General features: G+C 39.7%; 1 protein-coding gene and 1 long non-coding RNA gene across 5 annotated transcripts in view; one reads left to right on the forward strand and one right to left on the reverse strand.

The window, feature by feature from the left end:
- The window catches only part of COL8A1 (collagen type VIII alpha 1 chain), a 158749-nt gene extending 140839 nt beyond the window's left edge, over positions 1-17910 (reverse strand). For both annotated transcript variants that reach the window (XM_001926443.7, XM_005670255.4), the window contains exon 1: positions 17718-17910. The gene's annotated coding sequence lies outside the window, so the exon portion shown is untranslated. The remainder of the gene's footprint in view (positions 1-17717) is intronic.
- Positions 17911-18064: 154 nt separating this feature from the next.
- Positions 18065-21458, forward strand: part of LOC110256225 (uncharacterized) — a 686264-nt gene continuing 682870 nt past the window's right edge. The window contains exon 1 of one of the 3 annotated variants that reach the window (XR_014824957.1): positions 18065-18328. This is a non-coding gene — a long non-coding RNA (uncharacterized LOC110256225). The remainder of the gene's footprint in view (positions 18329-21458) is intronic. The other 2 variants (XR_014824955.1, XR_014824956.1) reach the window with 2 other exon arrangements.

A 21458-nucleotide genomic window follows, 5' to 3' on the forward strand; every position in this document is an offset into this window, starting at 1 on the left:
TCACTGGCCTAGGCCACAGCCATAGCAGCTCAGGACCGAGCCGTGTCTGTGACCTACACCACAACTCATGGCAATGCCGGATCTTTAACCCACTGAGCGAGGCAAGGGATTGAACCTGCAACCTCATGGTTCTAAGTTGTATTCGTTAACCACTGAGCCACAACAGGAACTCCGCATTTCCTTAATCCTTAAAATACACTACTAAATATGCCAATATATATATTCAGCTGTAAGTCAGTGATTTCCCCCAGGAACTTCCTAAGGCCATGCAATGATTCGTCTCCTCAAACTTTTATCATTTCAGGTCTTTTCCTCCTCTTTTATTGCTTGGCTTCCATGATTCTACTTCTTCCTACTGTCAGTGCATTTACTTGTTACCACCCCTTCTCCTTTTGAAATAGGTACTTCAGGTTTATTATCTTCATAAGACTCAGAGAACCAAGTTTTATTAGAATTATTTGCAAAGTAGAAGTAAATAGGCTTGAAGTGAGGACTTCTTGCAATTGCATATGACTACGAATTTTAGTGACCACCGTCTTTTATTAATCTCTGGGCACTTTTGACTCACTTTTTGTCCTCAGCTGTATTCTATAGGGTTGAAACTTTCAGAAGTTAGAATGCTAGATAAATGAAAAGCTACCTTAAATATACTTAAATTCTAAAACTCAGCCTGGAATAATTTATTTTTTCCCCCAGTGATTCAGACACTATTCATCCAATCGGCATTTATTGGAAAGCAAAATACTTCACTCTGTTCCAGGGTCTTAGGAGTTCTCAGTGTCTCAGGGTCATCTCTAGGACGCTCACTATTCATTTATCTTGTTGGCAACAAAATGAAGACGATTTCATAACAGCTTTAGTTGAAAGAATATCAGATAAAAGATAGTTTATTGTTTTGTACATTCTTATATATGTGTGTTGAATGTCTGAACTTTGTCTATTAATGTGCTGACCTGTTACTTTTTGGCTTGGATCCTTGACGGTTGTTGAGTGAGAGTAACGATGGGCAAGTTATGAGAGGATCCTGGTCCCAGTGAAGGCTTAGAACACCTTGAGCTGCTTGAAAAATGCACAGATTTGGCCTCCCTTTTGAAGAACAAGAAGAAAAGGAGTCCTCACATTCCCTCTGCATTTATGCTCCAAGTAGCTTTTTATTGGTTTCTATGCCTTTCAGCTATTAATCATTAAGTACAGGTGAAACAGTTCTTGGTGATGTCTAGCATAGGGCTTGGCGCAAACTAGGTGCCCAAAAGCTATATACAGAATAAATAAGGGAGGTCGAGATTAAAGCCCTAAACAAACAAAGCTAAGTAACTGAACTTGAGTGATGAAGTCTTTTAAAACTTGTTTGTCTCCTTTTCCTTTGTCTTTACAAACTAAAGTGCCTTTTACTGTAGCTTTTAATTTTCCTTATTCTAACATTGGGCTCCTTAGAGACATTTTTTTTTTTTTTTTAAGACCCGCACCTGTAGCACATGGAAGTTCCCAGGCTGGCTAGGGAGTGAATCAGAGCTGCAATTGCCGGCCTATGCCACAACCATAGCAACACGGGATCTGAGCCACATCTGTGACCTGCACCGCAGCTCACAGCAACACCAGATCCTTAACCCACTGAACAAGGCCAGGGATCAAACCCACATCCTCATGGATACTAGTTGGGTTAGTTACTGCTGAGCCACAACGGGAACTCCTTAGAGCCATTTTTGAGACAGTGTGGATTGGAAGTTTTCTTGACAATTAAGGCATAGAGATAAAAAGGCTAGGGCTTTTTTTTTTTTTTTTTCTTTGTCTTTTTGCCATTTTCTTGGGCTGCTCCCGCAGCATTTGGAGGTTCCCAGGCTAGGGGTGGAATTGGAGCTGTAGCTGCCGGCCTACACCAGAGCCACAGCAATGCGGGATCTGAGCTGCGTCTGCGACCTACACCACAGCTTACAGCAACGCCGGATCCTTAACCCACTGAGCAAGGCCAGGGATTGAACCCGCAACCTCATGGTTCTTAGTCGGATTTGTTAGCCACTGAGCCACGACAGGAACTCCAAGACCAGGGCTTTTTTAAATAAGAAAATGAAATTCATGTAAGATAGGATTCTGATGAGCTGACACTGATTGTTGTAGGGAGAATGCATGGCTTGAAGGAAGTACATTACTTCTGAAAAGGAATATATATATTGTATATCTATACAAATTGCTTTGCTGTACACCACAAACTAACACAACATTATAAATAAACTATACTTCAATAAAAAGAAGGTATATTACTGCATCAAAATGCAGGGGTCAAATGTATCTGAGATGCCAGCAGTCTCAATGGGAGTGTGCAGGGCATAGCAGCATAAAGCTCCAGAAGCCCATGAGATGAGCTAAGACCTTAGGTGAGATGATTATTTATTTTCTGATGAAACCACAGCTGCCTATACAAGATGTACATTTGCCATAGTGAAGGTGGCTTAGACTGTGAAGGGATTATATAATGACAAAAATCTCCTTTGGGGAACTAGTGGGGATATTGACATAGTGCCATTTAGTGCAAGCAAGCAAATAGCAATAGCAAAACCAAAACAACCCTCTTACCTTCCAAAACCAAAAAACCTCAAAAGATCAGAAATATAAATAAACCTATAAACAGTCCACACTGCCACCCTGACAAGCTCATAGAAGCACCCTAGAGGAGGATGAGTCCAGAGTTCATCAAATGAACTACAAGGCAGAGAGATCCTTGGTACCTTACCTATATCATGTAAAAAGCAGTATTTAAGTAAGCATTCAATAACTGGTAGTCATTATTATCAAATAACTTTTACTGGGTACCTTCTGAATGCCAGACACTTTCTCACATGCTATCTTATTGAACATCATAACAATCCTGAGAGTAGACATTTTAGAGCAGAGAAAATGAACACTGGGTGAGATTCCCTGTCTGGCCCAGAGTGGCTGTGTTGCAGGTGTCAGAAGCAGTACATGATCCCAAGACTTCTTATGCTAAATCCAGTGCTTCGATTTATGCCTGGCTTCACATCAATGATTTAAGATTTCCCCCCCCATAAATGACATGTACTTTGATATTAATTAAAAGGAGAATTTTAAAACACCCTTTAAAAATTATAGGCAGGTTTAAAGTGAATTGTGTGTTCTTTAAAATCATAAACTGTACAGAAAACAACCTACAAAACCATTCCTGCTGATTATTAATGACATTTCTTATAACTGGTCCTTCTCCCACACTGCAAATCTGATTGTCCTCAGATTATTAATAGGGTGTTGTAAATAATACTTTGGGGTAAAATGTCAATGATATAGCAGTTAAAGAGGAGAGCTCAGGAATCAGAAATTCTGGTTTCATATTCTGGTTATTTTATTTCTAGCAATGTGATTTTGAGGAAGTTACTTAACCTCCCATATAGTTTCCTGTCTCAGAGGAAAGTGATTAGGATGAAATGCAATAATAGATAAGAAAAAAAGCTTTCAGCATTCTGCTTGGCAAAGAGTAAACCTTTAATACACATTAACTGCTATCATTGTTGGGAGTTAGGGGTCTACATTCTTGAAAAGCTATTCTCAATCACTGAATCTGCATTAATAAATAACCACTGTAGATTATTCTGCTTTCCTTTGCTGCAGTTTCTCAGTTATGATGTCAGGACCACTCCTAGATATGATATCTTTATTTTTACTTATTTATTTATTTTTGTCTTTTTTTTTTTTTTTGCCTTTTCTAAGGCCGCTCCCTCGGCATATGGAGGTTCCCAGGCCAGGGGTCTAATCGGAGCTATAGCCACCGGCCTATGTCAGAGCCACAGCCACGCGGGATCCAAGCTATGTCTGCGACCTACACCATAGCTCACGGCAACGCTGGATCCTTAACACACTGAGCAAGGCCAGGGATCAAACCTGCAACCTTATGGCTCCTAGTCAGATTCGTTAACCACTGAGCCACTATGGGAACTCCTAGATATGATATCTTTAAATCTCAGTCTGGATTAGTAAAAAGAAGACTTCAGGAATGGAATGATCTAGGTTCATATTCCAGCTTCAATACTCACTATCTATATGATGTTGTAAATTAAGTCCCCATAGCCTCGTGTAAAATTCAGATAAAAATCTCTAACTCAAATAAAGGAATACGTATAGAGTACATGTCATAAACTGTACATTTCTCTACAAAGGCTAATTATTATTATGATCATCCTTGCTATCTTCATTTTTAAAAGCCCCAATTTAAGATGTTAGCACTCTGTTGCTGATGTGGTAAAAATGAACTCTGTTTTGTAAAAACAAGGTACCAAATTTCTCTAGTGTTTTTGCTCTGTTGCAAAGGAGTCATGGATTCTTTCTTTAGCCACTGGCTCATGTCTGCAGATGAGAATTTTATTTATATGTATTTAAATGTGATTTAAAACATGGTTATTCTTTTATGGCTAAATGTAAAAAAAAAAATTACAGGCTAAATGTTATTGCTATCTTTACCATACTCTAGAGCTTGCTTATCCTGTAATTTGTCAATATTTTACAAGGTAGAGGAAAATACACACCCATAATTATTTCTTGATGCTGTCTGACTGATGATAGCAGGGTAAATTCTTCATTTATTATTTGTTTTTAAAAGTTTTCATTGAAGGTTTTTCCAGTCACTCCAAATAAACTTAGCTGTGAATGGAAAAGATACAGCTGATTGCCCTGGCTTCATAAGTGTCTCTTCTGCCCTTGTCCCTGCTCTTCACTGAGTCAGAAGGAAGGCATGCAGTGTGGCCGACCTCCGAAATCATTAAACATCTCTTGTAAACTGTTGCTGTTAAAGACTCACTCTGGTTTATTTTCTGAAGGCTTATTAATAAGTCAGAATCTACTCTGCAGCCAGGCTGTTTGATCACTCTGCTCCTGGCTTTGCCGGGCACAGGATTTTATTGCGTGGTTGGCTTGCTGGCACAATGGTTCCTGAAGGGCCGTCAGTAAGCCAGCAAGCGCCAGGGGCACATCACTGTCAAATTCCAAAGACCTACGGCCTCCCCTGACCTGCTGCAAGAGCTTTAGCCTTCTTCAAAGAACCTCAGGTTGTTCACTGGAAATAGAGACAAAAACGCTCTGGGAAAAATCTATGATTGAGAACTACTTTCCCTCAGAAATCGATGGGGCTTCATGAGGAGAGAAAAGCAAAACTCTGGTGGCTGAACTCCTTTCAGATCCTGGGGGATGGTTTTTCTCTGTAGAAAAGGTCATAATGAAAACTGAAGCAATTCTGTCTCAGCAGGCTGGAAACATGTTTAAAAAACATTTAAAACATGTTTTTCTCCCCAAAGGGAAAAGAGATGACATAGTAGAGAATAATGGAACTTTCTCTTTCAAAGGCTCAGTTCAAATCATCCTTTATCTCATTTTGTTTGCATAGTAATAAAGGGCCCAGGTAGTGATAGAGGGCTATTCTGCGTGAGTTTAAGCCATTTTTTTAAAAAGCAAATATCATCTAATTTTATTTTATTAAAATTACCTATGTAGGGGAGAGGATTCTTTAAGATAATATAGCTATTAGAGGCAGACCAATGCATTGAACAATTTAATGAATATTACTGTGGTCATGGTATTTGCTGGGGATACTAAACAGCATCTTATTCAGTTTTTTTTCAGTATTTTATATGCTTATCAAGGATAAAAGACATAGCTCATGAAAATTAAATATTCTCTGTGGTCCAATGCAGTAGTCACTAGCCACATGTGGCTATTTAATTTTAAATTTAAAGAGATTACTATGACATAAAAAAGTCAGTACCTTATTTGCCCTAGTCACATGTCAAGTACTCAGGTGCCATATATGTCTGGTGTTACCATATTGGGCAGTTAAGATATAACACATTTCCATTATTGCAGAAAGTTCTAGAAGACTGCCTGGATCTCTTCAATACAGGGTATAGGCAACACCTAAGTGACATTTATAACTGCTTATTAGTTGAGAATAGAGAAGGATCGATGCAGGCTGCAATGTTTTGGAAGGCCTTAATTTATGGTTATTTTGACAAGTGTAAAGGACAGTGGAGGATATTCAGTAGAGAAAAGGAAAAAAAAAAATGTTTTGGGGGCAGATTAGCCTGTCTGGTTTAGGTCAAATTCTTAGTACAGACTGGACAGAGACGGATATGGAAAGATGGATTAGGGTGAGAGAGATGGAAGGACTGATTGGCAAGCTAAGGTGTTTGTTCCATGTTTCCTAATGCCACTGAAAGTTTTGAGCAGGGTACTGACAGTTGTGGGACAGTGGCAACATCCAGCAAATAAATTTTCCTTTGTAATTTGGTAGGCCCACAGTAGGTCCACATTTAATATTAGACTACTAATGGGAGTTCATTCTATGCATTTTGTTCATTCTCTGCACTCTTTTGTTAGCTCCATGGTTGAGCCTAGGACACTGTACATGTGTGTGCATGTGTGAATGTGTCTTCTTGGAACACCCTGTGGAGATAGCAAAAAGCATATTTAGAGCCTTCTCATTCACTGTCACTGCATTTTGTTTCCCTATTCTTCCTGCAAGGAACTCACTGTATTTTTTTTTTTTTTTTTTTGTCTTTTTAGTGCCACACCCACAGCACAGGGAAGTTCCCAGGGTAGAGGTTGAATCGGAGCTGCAGCTACTGGCCTAAGCCACAGCCACAGAAATGTGGGATTGGAGCCGCATCTGTCACCTACACCACAGCTCACAGCAGTGCTGTTGAGTGAGGCCAGGGATCAAACCCACGTCCTCATGGATACTAGTCCGGTTTGTTAACCACTGAGCTATGACAGGAACTCCCTAAACTCACTGTCTTAAACAAAAAATTAGCCCTTGCCTTTACAGAGTGAACATGACCATGACAGGGATGGGCACAGAGTGCTAGGAAGCCTGGGGAGGTGCACACACAGCCCAAGGCATCCTGGGAATAGGCAGGTCTTTTCAGAAGGGAAGGTACCTGATCTGAATCTTGGAGGGAGTACAGATTAATTCAGTAGATCAGATGAGGAATGCTCCATGCAGAGAGGGAAGATGAAGTATAAAAGCACAGCAGGATGTGACCATGTGGAAAGAACTGGACCTTATTTCCTCTTTTGTCTTTGGCACAGCACAAAGGAAGGGTTCAGAGTATACTTATTTCTATATATAAGCTTCCCCTGCTCTCTGGAAGTAGATCATTCCTCTGAAGACTTCATTGGGCAAAATGGTAGAAAGTGGACAAAGCAAGTATCTTAGGACACATCTTGTTAATGGAGTCAAAAAACAAATCCAGATAAAGCACAGATGCTCACAGATACAGTTCAAAGCCAAGGTGGCTGGATGCTGAGTGTAGTTCCTGGGCAGGGAGCTTGGAGGTGCTGCAAAAGGAATGCTGAATGCTATTTTAGCTTTTTGCTCCCCCTTGCCCATAAAAGTGAAAAAACTCTTTGGATTTATTTTGTGAAAACAGGTAGGTGTTTTGTAAAAGTGAAGTGGCATAAAGTGAAATTTCAGAAAATGGGGAATGTCTGTATACCCTCATGCTGATTAAGCAGTAGGTGTAGACAACACAGAATTTTGTCTAGGTGACTCACATGGCCAGCTAAGTTTTCACTCTCATCTCCTGGGTATAGAATATAGTAAGAAGAACACTAAAGAGAATGATCTAGGGAGCCAGATTCAGGTTTGTTTAACATGCCACAGTGCCTTTGTTCTAGTATGCTTCTCATATAATCATGGGAATTTCTATTGCCTTAAGAATGACAAGCTAGCTTGTCACTCTTTTTCCCAGATTCATGCCGAGCAACTTGGGATCACTTGGGGAGAATTTATGGAGAAACCTTAGCCCTTATAAATTACCCCAGGGAGAAATGATAGCTTTTTTTTTGGTTTATTTTTCTAGTTACACAGCCCTTACTTTTTTGGCTCTGAAGTGGCAGACTGTTTTTAGGAAAAAATACAAAAAAAAGAAAAAGAAGTTAAAATCACAGTATTAAACAAAAAACAGAACCAGTCAGCAGTGTCTAGGAACAGAGCCACTGGAATTCTCTCACTTTATGAGTCAGAGGCAGTGACATAGGGAATCTATATTTTCTCTCCCTTTTATGCTATGACAAGACCTCATGAGAGGCAGCACGGAGGAGTAGGAAGACTCTGGGCTTTGGTGTGTGATCTGGATGGGAATACCAGCTCTGCCACTTCCTAGCTGTGTGACCCTGGGCAAGTTGCTTGACCAAAGAGAGGCTCTGTTTTCCTCATCTTTAAATTGGAAATGATAGTACCACACTTGTAGGGTTTATGTTAGGAATAGAGATAATGAAAGCAGTAGTGTTTGGTCCTATTAGACACTTAATAGATATTATCTATTATTATAACTAGATATTATCTATTATTATAACTAGTAATGATGATTTTGATCTTCTCCCTTAGAGGACTGTGAGCTACCTATTTTCTTAAAGGCGAGGGTGTGACACCACATGGCTTTGGGGATACCTTTGTAAAGGTGATTATCTTTGTAAAGGGGAAAGAAAAGTCCCAGAGTAGGGCCCTAAGAGAAGTAGTAAATCTGATGGGGGCAGGAGGTATGAATGTCATAGGAAAGCCAATAATCTTTAATGTAACAAGATATACTAGAACACCTGTGTGTTCCTATTTTAGGAATCAGCTCCCTATTGACTACTGATGGTAAACAAGTAGATACTCAAGGAAGCTGTTTGATTAATGATCTTGGTTAATTAGTGGAGGTTATGGTGAAATAGAATTATCAGCTCAGATTGTTGAGCTAATTCACAAAGTTTCCTAGGCTCCTTGTTTACTGAACTTAAGCTCATTGCTGGCCATTTCTCTATTTGTAACACAATATCCAGACACTGGGAAAGAAGAGGAAAGGAAGAGATGATTTTAGTCTGTCCAATATTCATTCTTCCTCCCTTCTTTCTCTCTTTCATTCTCCTTTTCTCCCTTTCCTTTCTTCCTTCCACCCATCACTTTCCCCTCTCCTCCCTCTCTCTTTCTCACCTAATTAATGTTTGTTAAAAACTTAAATTATTCTGACATTTCTGCTGTTATTATAAAGAACTGAACAATGGGACCAAAACATGTTCATCTGCTTCTTCTATTCCCTTTTCAATTGGGTGTTGTAACCACACTGGGATTGTTTCTTATTTTACGGTTTGACATAGTGAGTAATCTATACTGAGACTCCATGTGTATTACATATTAACTAGCAACACTGAAAATACCATGTTCTAATAGATCTTGAAATAATGAAGTAGGGCAGTGAGTCTAAACTGTTCCCAAGCTGTTCCATAGAATACCAGCCCCCAGAGAAACTCTTAGGTTGGGAAGATTTGTCATCACATAGGTTGAGGGTACACTATTTACTGTAACTTTTTTGAAGAATGCAAATATACATAGCATATTAAGGTCTTTGTGAAATCTTGAAGAGAGTAAAATTGATTATTTCACTGAGTATTTCTGAAATTTTTTTGACCACAGAATTTTTTTCTGCATAAACACATATTAATACCCTAAGTATTACTGTTTTTGAAACATACTTTGGAAAATGCTGAAGAAGTGGCATTCAAAGATTTTATACAGTCTAAAAGTCATTATTAAATATATTATCTTTCTCCAGTTAAAATAGAATTTTTAAATCACAAAATATTTTTTTCTGGAATGAAGAATTTTGACTGGTATCAAAAGATGGATGGGTGAACACATAGGCCTTTTGAAACTCTTTAAGTCATAATTTAATAATTGTTTATTTTCTTTTTTCTGCTTACCCTTGAGTTTGGCCCCTTAAGACGTAGAATTGTCCTCTGTATGCCAAGAAACAAAAATGCTCTTGGTATACCTTGGAAAGTTGTATGTTTATTTGGAATTGTATTCCAGTTGGACTTGGTTCTGCATAATTCAGTGAGCCATCTCCAGGTGTTGTGAGTACAGTCCATTTACTATGTGTGCTTAAGTAGCACCGTTCTGTAAAATAACTAGCAAGACCTCAAGCGTCTCCAAATGGTAAAGAGAGTGGTATTTGAGAATTGTTCTTCTATTTAAGATAAATAAATAAAGGCAGACAGATGATCAGTGACTTACTCTAGGCCCCAGAAAGAGTCAAGGTGTTCTGGGGATTAAAATACTGAAAATTTTCTAGAACAAGGGGTTTTCAGGTCACATGCATACCAACTTCACAGCTTCATCTGTACTGAGATCAGTAATAGTCTTAGAGGATTGCTCTGTTTTCCTATGACTATCACATTTTTTTCAAAGCAAGCAGCCCTTTCCTGGTGTGCCAGGAATATTTATTTATTTATTTATTTATGGTCCTAATTGAGCTCTATCCCCCAGAAGTTTCTGAATTAGGCAAGTCTCAAGTCTTAACAAGCCATCCCCACAAGGCTGCACAATGGAAATGTTCAATGGAAAGGTATTTACTTAAGTCTAGGCAAGGCTCTGTCTGCTCCCTGGAGAGACCAGGATCCAGGAGTGCAGGTTCTGGGCCATCTCAGTTGGAGAAGCCTCTTTGGCATGTTTCTGCCTCCTTCTTTCTTGCAGCTCTCTCCCCGCCTCTTGATGATGAGGTTCTGGTCCTGGCAGGACACAGAGACTTCCCTTTGGAATCCATGAGATCTTCTGACCTCTGCTCCCTCTGCTCTTGTCTCATGCTGACCCCCAGCTGCCGTGATGTACTTATTAATGAATTGAGCATTTAGTCTTGAGCATTTAGTCTTGGCTGGTGGTGGCCTTGGAAAGAACATTTTCTAAGATTGCCTTAGTTTTCTTTCAAATAAACTTCTACAAGCCTGTACATTTCTGGCATTGCTGAAATGCAGGTGATTTATTTAGAGGGGCTTAAATTGGGATTTTTTTTTTTTTTTAAGAAGAAAACCAATAAGGTGATACACTCCCAGTGTACATTTTAGCCACTGGTTGGAAAGGACACCTTGTTCTGTCTTTTATCAGAAACATGCGAATCTAAAGGCTCCCTCTTGGAATAAGTCGGTTTTTTTCTGTTCTGAGACACTCAACCCCCTGGCTCCCTCTACTGGTCAGTAACCTCCCTCCCCATGCATTTGAACAGCAAGGGACTGGGATAAGCTGGGAGCTAGAAAGGGGAACTAGACGTGACATTAGGATTGTGGATCCAACAGTCTATTTTTGCTGCAGATCCCTTTTCTTCCCTCATTCTTCTTACCTCAATAATCTTGCCCACCTAAGCCACAAATTCTTAGCTCCACCTAGTGTCTCCTGTATGTACTCCTTGGCCTTATCTTGTGTCTGTCCTTTAACAAGAGGCCACTTTTTGGCTTTATAGCACTGATGAACACCATGACCCAAGACCTCTGGACTTTAAGATGGAAAATTGTTAAGTACAGATCTTTAAGGAAATATAATAATGTGCAGTCATCACTTTGAATTCATAAGTCAAGTTTAGACTCTTCTTTAGCATGAGCATGGCATGGTAGAGGAAGATACTAAATGGGATGAAAGCTGACAGAACATCTCCCAGCTGCCCCAGGACAATACTCTTCAACCAGCTCTGAGGATTTGCTGTCCTCCTGCTGAGCTGAGGGCAGCTGTGCTGGGTAGTGAAATATCTGCAAAAAGCAGCCGTAGTTGCCCTAATACATGAAGCCTTAATTATGGCCCAGGACTTCAGCAAAACAGCTGTTTTATCTAGCTCACAGAGAGGACTGGAGAAGCTCCCCAAAAGGCTGATACATTTTATTTCCTGGAGAAGCCAAGAGCTGACACCCCACCCAGGCCTATTCCGTTAGAGCTGGAAAAGTAGTACATGAAGTGACTAATTGCCTTTAATCTCGGCACATCAAATGATGCCAATGCCTAAATATTCTGAGATGTAAACACATCAAGAAGGCTTAAGAAAGACAGTCTTCAAGAAAGACTTACTTAAAAAGTATGTTTTCACAATGATGCTTAGTCATTGACTATGTAAATTTTAACATACAATAAATCAATTTCAGGAACACAATGACTGTTTTAAAGATATGCAAACAATTGTCAGGCATGCTTTAGAGGAAAGTGAAGAAGCATCTGGGGTAACATCTGTCCACTTCTCAGGGTAAATTCTTTCCAGAAAAGATACAAGAATATTCTTTTCTACCTTTGTCATTTTCCACACTGGGGTAACTTTATGGATTACTAAAAATCATATTGTTATCTTAGGAGAGAACATTTTGATGACCTGACATCCATGGACTTAGTACTCTGGGTCAGAGTCAAGTCTAAAATGAGGTCAAATGAGGCTCTTTTCTGAGTGGAAGTACAGCTAAGGTTTAAGAAATGTTTTAATAGAGTAATGCATATAAACCATATGAGCCAGTGCCAGTATCCAAATGGTGTTAAACTGAAAGAAGACTGACCCAAGTAGGATATGACCTCCCAATCATGTGAATGGGTCTTAGCTCAGACAATCATATTAAAAATCTCTTCTCCAGCACTTCCAAATTCTCCAGAGTTCCTCCCCTTTCTGTTTCAGAAGGATGGACCCTCTAAGTCACACTACCTCTCTCTATACTTTTGGCCCCTGGATAACCCCTCCCCTGTTTCCTCTGATGGCCCATTATGCATATTTTGCCCTTTCTCTCATTAGCAACCTGGGGGGATGCTGGGTGATTATACTGGCAACATCTTGTCAAGATGGTGGGTGAAGAAGAAGGTTACTTTGTAGATCATTACACCCAAACAATAATTTGTTCTTTCATATGAAAAGTGAACTAAATCTTAGCCTGCTACAAAAAAAAAAAAAAAATAGTACAATTTCTAGAACTCAGGTGAATGTAAGAAGGACCAGTGAAAGTACTGTAGTCGGGGGAATGGCTTAGCCACTGATCAGGCTGAATGAACTCTCTTACATTTCCTAAATCATAGGGGAATCATAAATTTGATAGACTTGAAATCTGAGTCTCTGTAATTCCTTATAGACGTCTAAGGATTTTTATAGAAGGAGTTAAGAAATATGGATATTTTATACTTAGCCTTTTTTTTAAAAAAAAAAAATCACTTAGGCACTCAACACATTTACCAAGCAGCTATTATGTATCAGGTCCTCCAATGAAGAAAAACACACAAGGTCCCTGTGATGGTGACAATCAGTTATTTCACTCTTTATAAGGGGTTGTATCAATGTTTCCAAGCATTCTGTAGTAATGCAACTGCAGCCCTAAACCTCTACCAGCTTATGGTTTCTGAGAACCCTCTATATTATGTTCCAACAGAATTCTCTATAGAGTCAGAGATATATTAGCTATACACTATGTAGGGAAGACCCATTAGAGTTATTCAGGATAGAGATCTGGTCAGAAAGCTTGGCTATACGAACTCCAGCTGTGGTTCTCCTGCACACGTCTGGGTGACCTGAGGCAAGACATCAACCTCTCTGACTTTTCACTTTAGTTAAAATTACCTCCAAGGATCCTTCTGGCATTTATAGGGTATGATTCTCTAAATATGTTTTTAAACCCCAAGAAGTTCTAATAGGGCCTAGATAAAAAGTGCTTAGAAACGTCATTTCAAATTGGAGGCATGTAGCAGGTTTAAATTACTTCTCTTCTAGGTACATGAATTAAGGTTTTGAAAAATGTAAGGACTTTTTATTTGTTGGAGTGACAATTTATATCCTTTTTAAGAGAAGTATGAGACTTTTGATAATGAGAAATGCCACAAATATGAGTGGTACTCCAGAAACTTGATCTATAAGAACTAAAGAGATTTCTTCCATTGGAAGAAAAAAAAGAGGGTAGCACAGAGGGTCATGGCTGTATCTGCAAATCCTGTGCTGAAGGAGAGAAGGGCAGCTTTTGTTTTCCAGGAAGGACAATGGAAGTGAGCCCAAAATGAATAGAGCGGGTGTTTTAATATTTTATATTTTTATTTTAGTCTGCGGTGCTTTTGCTGTAATGTTTCATTGAGAAGTGAGAATTCATTATTATTTTAGCTGATCACTCTATGATCAGTTCTTGGGAACATTTTTGTTTCAGTCACTTTGGTTTGATTCCATGCAATTTCAACGGCTTTGTGGATTTGCGTACACAGGGCCCCCAGATTACAGACATTCCGACCTTGTGTGACTCCTTTAACCCCCTTCCTGCAAATCTATTTGCTGGAGGATAGACTATAAAGAACCTCCTGCCTCAAATAGCAAAAGCAGTTCCCAAAGCCATAGTGGAATGTCTGATTAGTGGCTACTCTGCTGGTGCTGAAATGTGGTTAGTATTCTTTCCCCTCTTCACTCCTTGTGTCTCTGCAGAGGGAAAGTTTAGTAGAGCTCTAATTTAGTACTGTGGGGTATAAACTGATGTTAATGACTGCCAGGCATTGGAAGATCTTTCTCATTATATCCTTAGCATTTCATAACAACCTGTGAGCTAGGCTAATTTTTTTAAAAATTTAAATTTCTAGATGCTTTGAGTAGTAAAAAAGCCCTGATTACCCAATGCTAAAGTCAAAGATTCTCTGTATTCTAAAGGGCATTCATTTTTCTTAACCTCCTCTTTTTTTTTTTTTTTTTTTTTTTTCCTCTCTCTCTTTTCACTCAATAGCTAGAACAATGAAACTCTCAGAAGAATGTACTCTGGTCTGAAGAGCTATACTTTTTTTGAATTATGCATATGCATGATTATGGGGACCTGGTGAAAGAGAAGGAAGCCAGAGCTTGAAGAAAGACCTTCAGAGGGTTACTTAGAGGACCAGAGGTTGGGAAATATGGCTGCATCTCAATCATGCTGCAGGTTGCCTTATCAAAAAGGATGGCCATGGATAAAGAGGATTAAACAGCTGCCTCTAAATTCTAACTAGCAAATAGTTACCAAACACTGGGTCCTTTGGGAGAGTCAGGGTGGATTTGTTGGTGTGAACCACCCAATAGTTAAAAATATTTTCTGAGGGTTTTTATATTCATAACATAGCTTTCACTATTATAACTGGCAAAATCCTATGAGTTTTAATGTGGGGCTGACCTGAAATCATTTTGGTCTTTAGAACTGAGATGTTCTCTTCTGTTAGAGAAGGACATAGCAGGGATGGATCTTAACTTAATAGTGGAAATACTCTTACTAATTTAAGAAAAAAAAACTAAGAGCAGATATGGATTTTTGCCTTTAGTGTCTTTCATAGTCCCCATAAATAAGAGCAAAAAGAAGCTGGATTTTTAACAGAGGTTCTGAACTTTCTCCTCTCTGGGGCATTTCCTAGGAGCAATTCTGTCTAGCTTCCCTCTCAATTCTCTGCTCAGTCCCATCCTTCTCTCCATGCTTTTTATTTTACGAATGGAAATAAGGTGGGATATATTTCTGATTACAGAAAGAATATTGTATTATCATTTGGGGAATAGCAGAAAATGGAAAATGTGTGCTTCCCTAGGTACAATAAGCCCCCACAATCTTCACTAGAGTACCTTCCCTGTGTCTCTGGTAAAATAGGGGGCTACCCATCTTTTCTTTTATGAGAAACATTCATGAAATCATTCAAAGCCTGCTGTAATGGTGTCGCATAGGCTTGGCCATGCACCCAATCCAGGGGTAGCTCTAGAGAGGGCATAGGGAAGATTCATGTCTCCACAGCTTGTATAAAGAGGAAGACTTTGGGGGAAGTTCATGAAAGCCCACTGCTGGTTTTCCTGTAAACTTAAGGAGGGAAGTGTGGAGAAAGCATCACTTTGAGTGTCTGGTAAAGACCCCTGGGAAAGTGAGATCATGAGCAGCCTAGGATGATCTCACCCAGCTATTCAGGGTATTGAACGTGATGGCACATGGGGAAGGCAGCTAAATGGCTCATAGCTGGTAGAGTGGATTAACTGCCAGGAAAAGCAGAAGCAAACCCTGGGAGAACAATTTTCATCCCCAAATTTAGGAATAACAGGGAGCTCTTTTACACCGGCAGCACATTTTTTTTTTTTCTCCTAGAAAAGATAACTTTCCTCAAGGGGATCTGGTGAATGAAGCAGTGTATTTCACCCTTGTGATGATGGGCATGAGTCCGGCAGTAACATAAAAGAGGAATTAGCTTGAACATACCACACACTTGGTTTGGCCTGCTCCCATACCTGTGCTCTTGTCATGGTTGATTACCCACTTACAGCGAATATGAAGCAAGCAATCTGCACTGTGGCTTGAGATAAAAGGTATTTTAATATGCTCAGGTCACATACTATCATAGCCAAATAGTAATTTTATATCATTTTCTTAAAGGAAACCACACTTCTTGCAATAATTTTTCCAATGAAGCAAAATTTCACATGACAGAAAGTTTTAGAATATAACTCTTTCATTTGAATATAGCATGAAAGTGTATCCATTTGGGGTGTTTCATCCATGCCAAATAGAATTTTAAAATATCTTTTTGATCCTTTTTTGATATACAAACAATAAGGAAGAAAGAATTGGAAGACAATCAATTAAACTTCTAATGATACTACTTTCTTTAATAGTGAAGACTTTTTTACAGCTTTGGAGAGTTTTCCCTTTCAAGTGAAACAATATAAACAAACCAAAAACAAAATAAAACAAAAAAAACTTTTCCTCTTACTTTAAGAACCTTGAGGGCTGAAAAAGTGGTTTGGTTTCCTGACTGCCAGGTTTGGTTTGCCGTCTCTAAGCGGTCTTATGCAATTCCCTAGAGGAAATATTTGAAGAGGGTTTTTCTCCCACATGAGAGAGTTTCATCCCACACAGGCCGCAGATCCTGATGGCAAACTTTGTGGACCAAGTGTCTGGCTTTCTAGAAGTAACTGAAGAGTACGTTTTTCCTCTCGCAGGTGCATAACACTCATTCTCAGATCTCAGAAATAAGAAGGTAAAGACTGAAGTCTTTAAAAATAGCTTAAAGAGGGTAGCTTAAAGACTGTGAGAATCGAGTGCCAATCAAGTCACTTTTGAGGAGATGAGGGCAAAGAGGGTGACAGGCAGGGATCAAACTTCTAAAGCCTTCTAACTGATCTTTCTTTACAACCCTCCAGTGTAAACAGAGGTATTGGATAATCTGGCCTGTAGTTTTCTCTGACTGTGAAACATATTGAAACGCTTTATGTTTAGATGTGTATATAGAAATTCATGAAGTTCTTTTGTATACTTTCTCATTCCAATGCAATTCTCATTTTAGGACGTCTTGAAAAGATAGCTAGCTTTGTGAGAGCACATTGTGCCCCAGCTTGTAAATTTGGATTTATTCTTTCCTATCTACCAGCCACCTGATTATGGTCTCTGTGCAAAGGGCACCCGTTCACATCATTTTTTCCAAGCACTTAAACCTGGAAAGATATTTTTTAGAGGACTCACAGAAGCTGTCTTGGGGGTTTGGAAAACATGGCAAAATTGTTAGCAGACCTTTGGCTGTGCTATTTTTAGGAAGCTAATTGTGTTCTTTTAAAATACATTTTCAACAATGGGACAGAGTTTTCCTTGCCCCCACTGATATGTGAAATATTTACAGTGAAAAAAATGTCACTAAAACACCCCAAATGGATACACTTTAACCTCGGCAACAGCCAGCAACAGGGAAAAGTGATTTAAAAGGAGAAAAGGTTTTTGCAGTATTTGTGCTGCTGTTTCTGTCCAAAATGAACTTTTTATTTTACCGTTCAAACAGAAGTTTGTTTTCAAACCAGTTGCTGGTTAAAGGAGCAGCTGATTTGGCATCCATAAGAATCAGCTCTAACCAAACAATAAGCCTGCCAACCAGAGGAAACTTATTCTCCAGGAAACAACACCTAGGAGGTCAGATACCTGTAGAAGTATTATCTTACCTTGAGCACGTAAGATCCAGGAGAGAGGCTCAGGGCTCCCACAGGAGAGGACCGGGAAAGTGCTCTGATCCGCTGCTGGTAACATGCACTTGGCTTTTATGGGCAGGTGGGTGGAGCTGCCCCTCATAGTAGGTGGGCAGAGAAGGAGCGGCTGCGGGCGGGCAGCCCCGGGAGGAGCTGGACACTCTTCTTTGGGGAGGGGCTGGGAGGGCAGTGCCGAGAGCCCAAAAGAGGGAGGAGAGGCGGGGAGGGAGGGGGTAAAGGAGAGGAGGACGGAGTGGAAACGGGAGAGGGAGGGAGGGTGGGAGAGAGAGGGAGAGAAAGAGAGACAAGAGAAGAGAAATAAAGATAGAAAGGGATGTAGCTCAGAAACAGGAGAAAGTAGTAGTTTGGGGAGAAAATGAATGAGACAGAGACACTGAAACAAACAAGATATAGAAGGAAAGGGGAATTGGATACGTTTCCCGTTTTGCATGACATTTTTGATGGGGGGAGGGAATTGAAGGTGACCTTGATAACAAAAGGTGTTTTCTGTGAATATAAAAAGCTAAATAACGGCTCAGGAACCTTGAAGGGCAGGAGAGGCAAAGGCGGGGAAGCTGGCCGTCCAAGTGAGTAGCATATCCCAAGCACAGCGTGGACGTGGAGCAGGCAGGGCGGAGTGGACCCCAGGACTGCTACTGCAATCCCAGCAGCCCCCCTGCGTCCCCTGCGCCCCTGTCTCCAGCCACCCACTGGTAAAGCCCAGCCCCTTCACTCAGCACTCCGCCTGTGCTTTTTGAGAGCAAGGTCTCTCTGTGCTGCTGGTAGTGAGCAGCATCCAGAGGCCCCTCTTGAGACTTCTGCAGCATTAAGGTAAATCCAGCAAAGGTTGGAGAGGATCAGTGGAGATTGGCTTATGGAGACAGGAACCTCAAAACCAGCCTCGGTCAGGTCCTCCAGCATCTGCTTATGTAACAGGATTTCAGGGCTCTCTGCCCTCTGGTTATTTTCGGTATTTTAAAAACTCTTATTCCTAGCAATTGGTGATTGTCTTGGTACCATAGCTTTCTCTGTGTGTCTTAAACAGTAAGAGAGGATTCAACCAACAAGAGGCTGAAGGATCAGGCTGAAATTCTTAAGAAATACATTCAGAGAAAGAAAAACAAACTCCTTTAGCTGCTGAGTGGTGACTCACTTCCTAGCTCAAGCTTGATTTTTGCCACCAAAGGCATTAAAGCATTTTAAAACGGAGAACCTGAGCCTTGGGGATGAGGGGTACTGATAGGGGGACGGGAGGGCAGGGGAGATGGATGGGTGGGCCTAAACAGGATAAGGGAGATAACTTATATTGAAAGTATTGATATATAACTATATATAGCTATATATAGGTGTACATATAATGACATATATATACACACACACATATAAAACTTGATTCAGTATTCACCATAACCTTAGAATGTTAAGTATGATTCACATTGTGCAGATATATTTTTCTTTTAAGAAAGGAATTTCAAAGGGGTTAAGCAACCAGCTCAAGCTAACAAGAGAGGGAGCCACAGCTGGTGGGCTTACAAATTGAGTACACTCTGTGCATCAGGCCGCCATAGAGAACTCTTAGCCTGGTCTAACGTTAGATTGATGTCTTTGGATGGAGGATTACCAGACTTCAAGAGAAGGAAAAAGGATGGCCAAGAGCAGGATTTGTTGAACTGGGTACTATTGACATCTTGGGTCAGATAATTCTTCCCGTGGGAACATTTCCTGTGTGTTGTAGGATGGTAAACAGCATCTCTGGCCAGTAAAATCCTCCTCCCCAAGTTGTAAAAGCTGAAACTGTCTCTCCACTTAGCCAAATGTGTATGTAGGGAGGAGGGGGCAAAAATCCCTTCTTCCCTTTAGGAACCATCAGCTTAAAAGGTCTGTTAAGAAAATACCCAATAACGGCATTTGAGTAATAGTTATACTAGCTGACATATGTGTTAAGGTTATACTAGCCATAGTTTTTACATACTCAGATTCCACCAGTCTGCCTCTAGATTTCAAAGTTTTAATTGCTTCCTTTGTAACTGAGCTTATTCTCAAATGGATACACCTGGGAGTCAACAAAATAGAACCCTGTGTGCCTGGTGTATGAAGAAAGATTAATGATATATGAGATGAAAAATGTAAGCTCTTTGTCATAAACACAGATTTGACATTAGAAGAATTACCCAAATATTACTTGTGATGTTTCATGACATTGATTTTTTTGTCCTGAGATTTATAATTTTTCATCTCTAGGCTCCCATTTCAAATTCTATTTAGTAATGTTTTGGTTGTGAAGAAGTTATATCTAGTGGTTAACTAGCAAGCAGAAAATAAATGCTCAATAGGTATGTATCTAATTGAATAAATGACATTGTTGAGCACTGACACACACAGAATGGCCAGTATTTATTGGTTTATTGACTTAATGAAAGAATTAAGGGACATTTAGAAACTCAGAACTTTAACTTTCCTGCTTATTTACATTTTGCTTTTACTGTCTTTTCCCCCACATAACTCAGTTTTTCTTTTTGCAAATAGTATGTTTTTGTTTTGAGGATGTGGCTAAATTCATTAAATGAAATCTATGAAGTGAATAACTCTAGTTACTGGACCTAGAAATAAGACTACGTGACTATTCTGGGGCTGACCCCTGAAAACAAATGTGATTTTACAAGCAAGGTATCACTTCTGACACTTTTAAATTTAGCCAAGAAATGTTTTCTGGGTAAATAGGGCCCAGTTGGAAGAGTGTCTGTGTGATAAACATATTGGTAGATATCCTCATCAGATTAAAGCAAATCATCTTTTCAATCCTGATTTAATGCCTCCAAACATGCCAGTTCTATCACATAGCTATGAAAAATAGAAACCAAAAAGGCAAGAAAAGCACATTCAGAGGGAAGGCAATTGACAGCTGTATTTTCTTTTCCTTTTTCCTCCATCACTCCCTCCTTTCAAACCTGAATATACAGCCACTGCAACAAAAGAGCTCCTTTCATTTTGTTTGGATGGTGCTAATGATTAGTTCATTTCTCCAGTTCACACTTGCCTGAATCTGATTCAGTAGCAGATCTGGACAACAAGTCAGGAATCCAGGAATGTGATCTCTTTGCTGACTCTTAGAGTGCCTTTCTAGAATCTCTTGAAGGTGACTGAGGTTTGAAATGACCTAGTTTGGTCCTCTGTGGAAAGAAAGGAATCCAATGACAACATACTAGATGCTCTGAAGTTTCCATTGTGTGAATATAATAACAGCTACAGATGATTACCTTATATTAAAGAGCTTTGAAAATGGAAACTTTTTTTTTCTTATTTAGAATTAATCGGTTAAGTATTTTGAAAGAATGGATACAGACAGCATGGGGTATTCAAAGCAGGGGAAAACAAGAATTTAGATCTGTTCTCATGGTGGAAAAAAATCCTCACAAAATCCTGTTTGTTGGGTAGAAAAGAGGCATCAGGGAGGAGGTGGCATTTGAGCTGAACTGTGGAAAGTAGCATTTGGATAAATGACTGATGAATATTAGAACAATGGAGGAAATGTATGCAACTGGGGAAGGCACAGGGATATTTGGAGAGTGGTGAATTGGCCAGCATGACTGAAGTGAAGGGTCTGTATATCAGAAGAGTGAGGCTAAGGAGCAGAAAAGGAGGGATGGGGTCAGCCTGTAGAAGGCTTTAAATGTCACCGGACTAGTCTGAACTGTGTACTGGAGGCAATGAGAAGTC

This window comes from Sus scrofa, chromosome 13 (genome assembly GCF_054392235.1).
Source record: "Sus scrofa isolate SSC_HxYL_T2T_F1_AM1 chromosome 13, Sscrofa_HxYL_maternal_Yorkshire_Landrace_v2.0, whole genome shotgun sequence".
Taxonomy (NCBI): Eukaryota; Metazoa; Chordata; class Mammalia; order Artiodactyla; family Suidae; genus Sus; species Sus scrofa.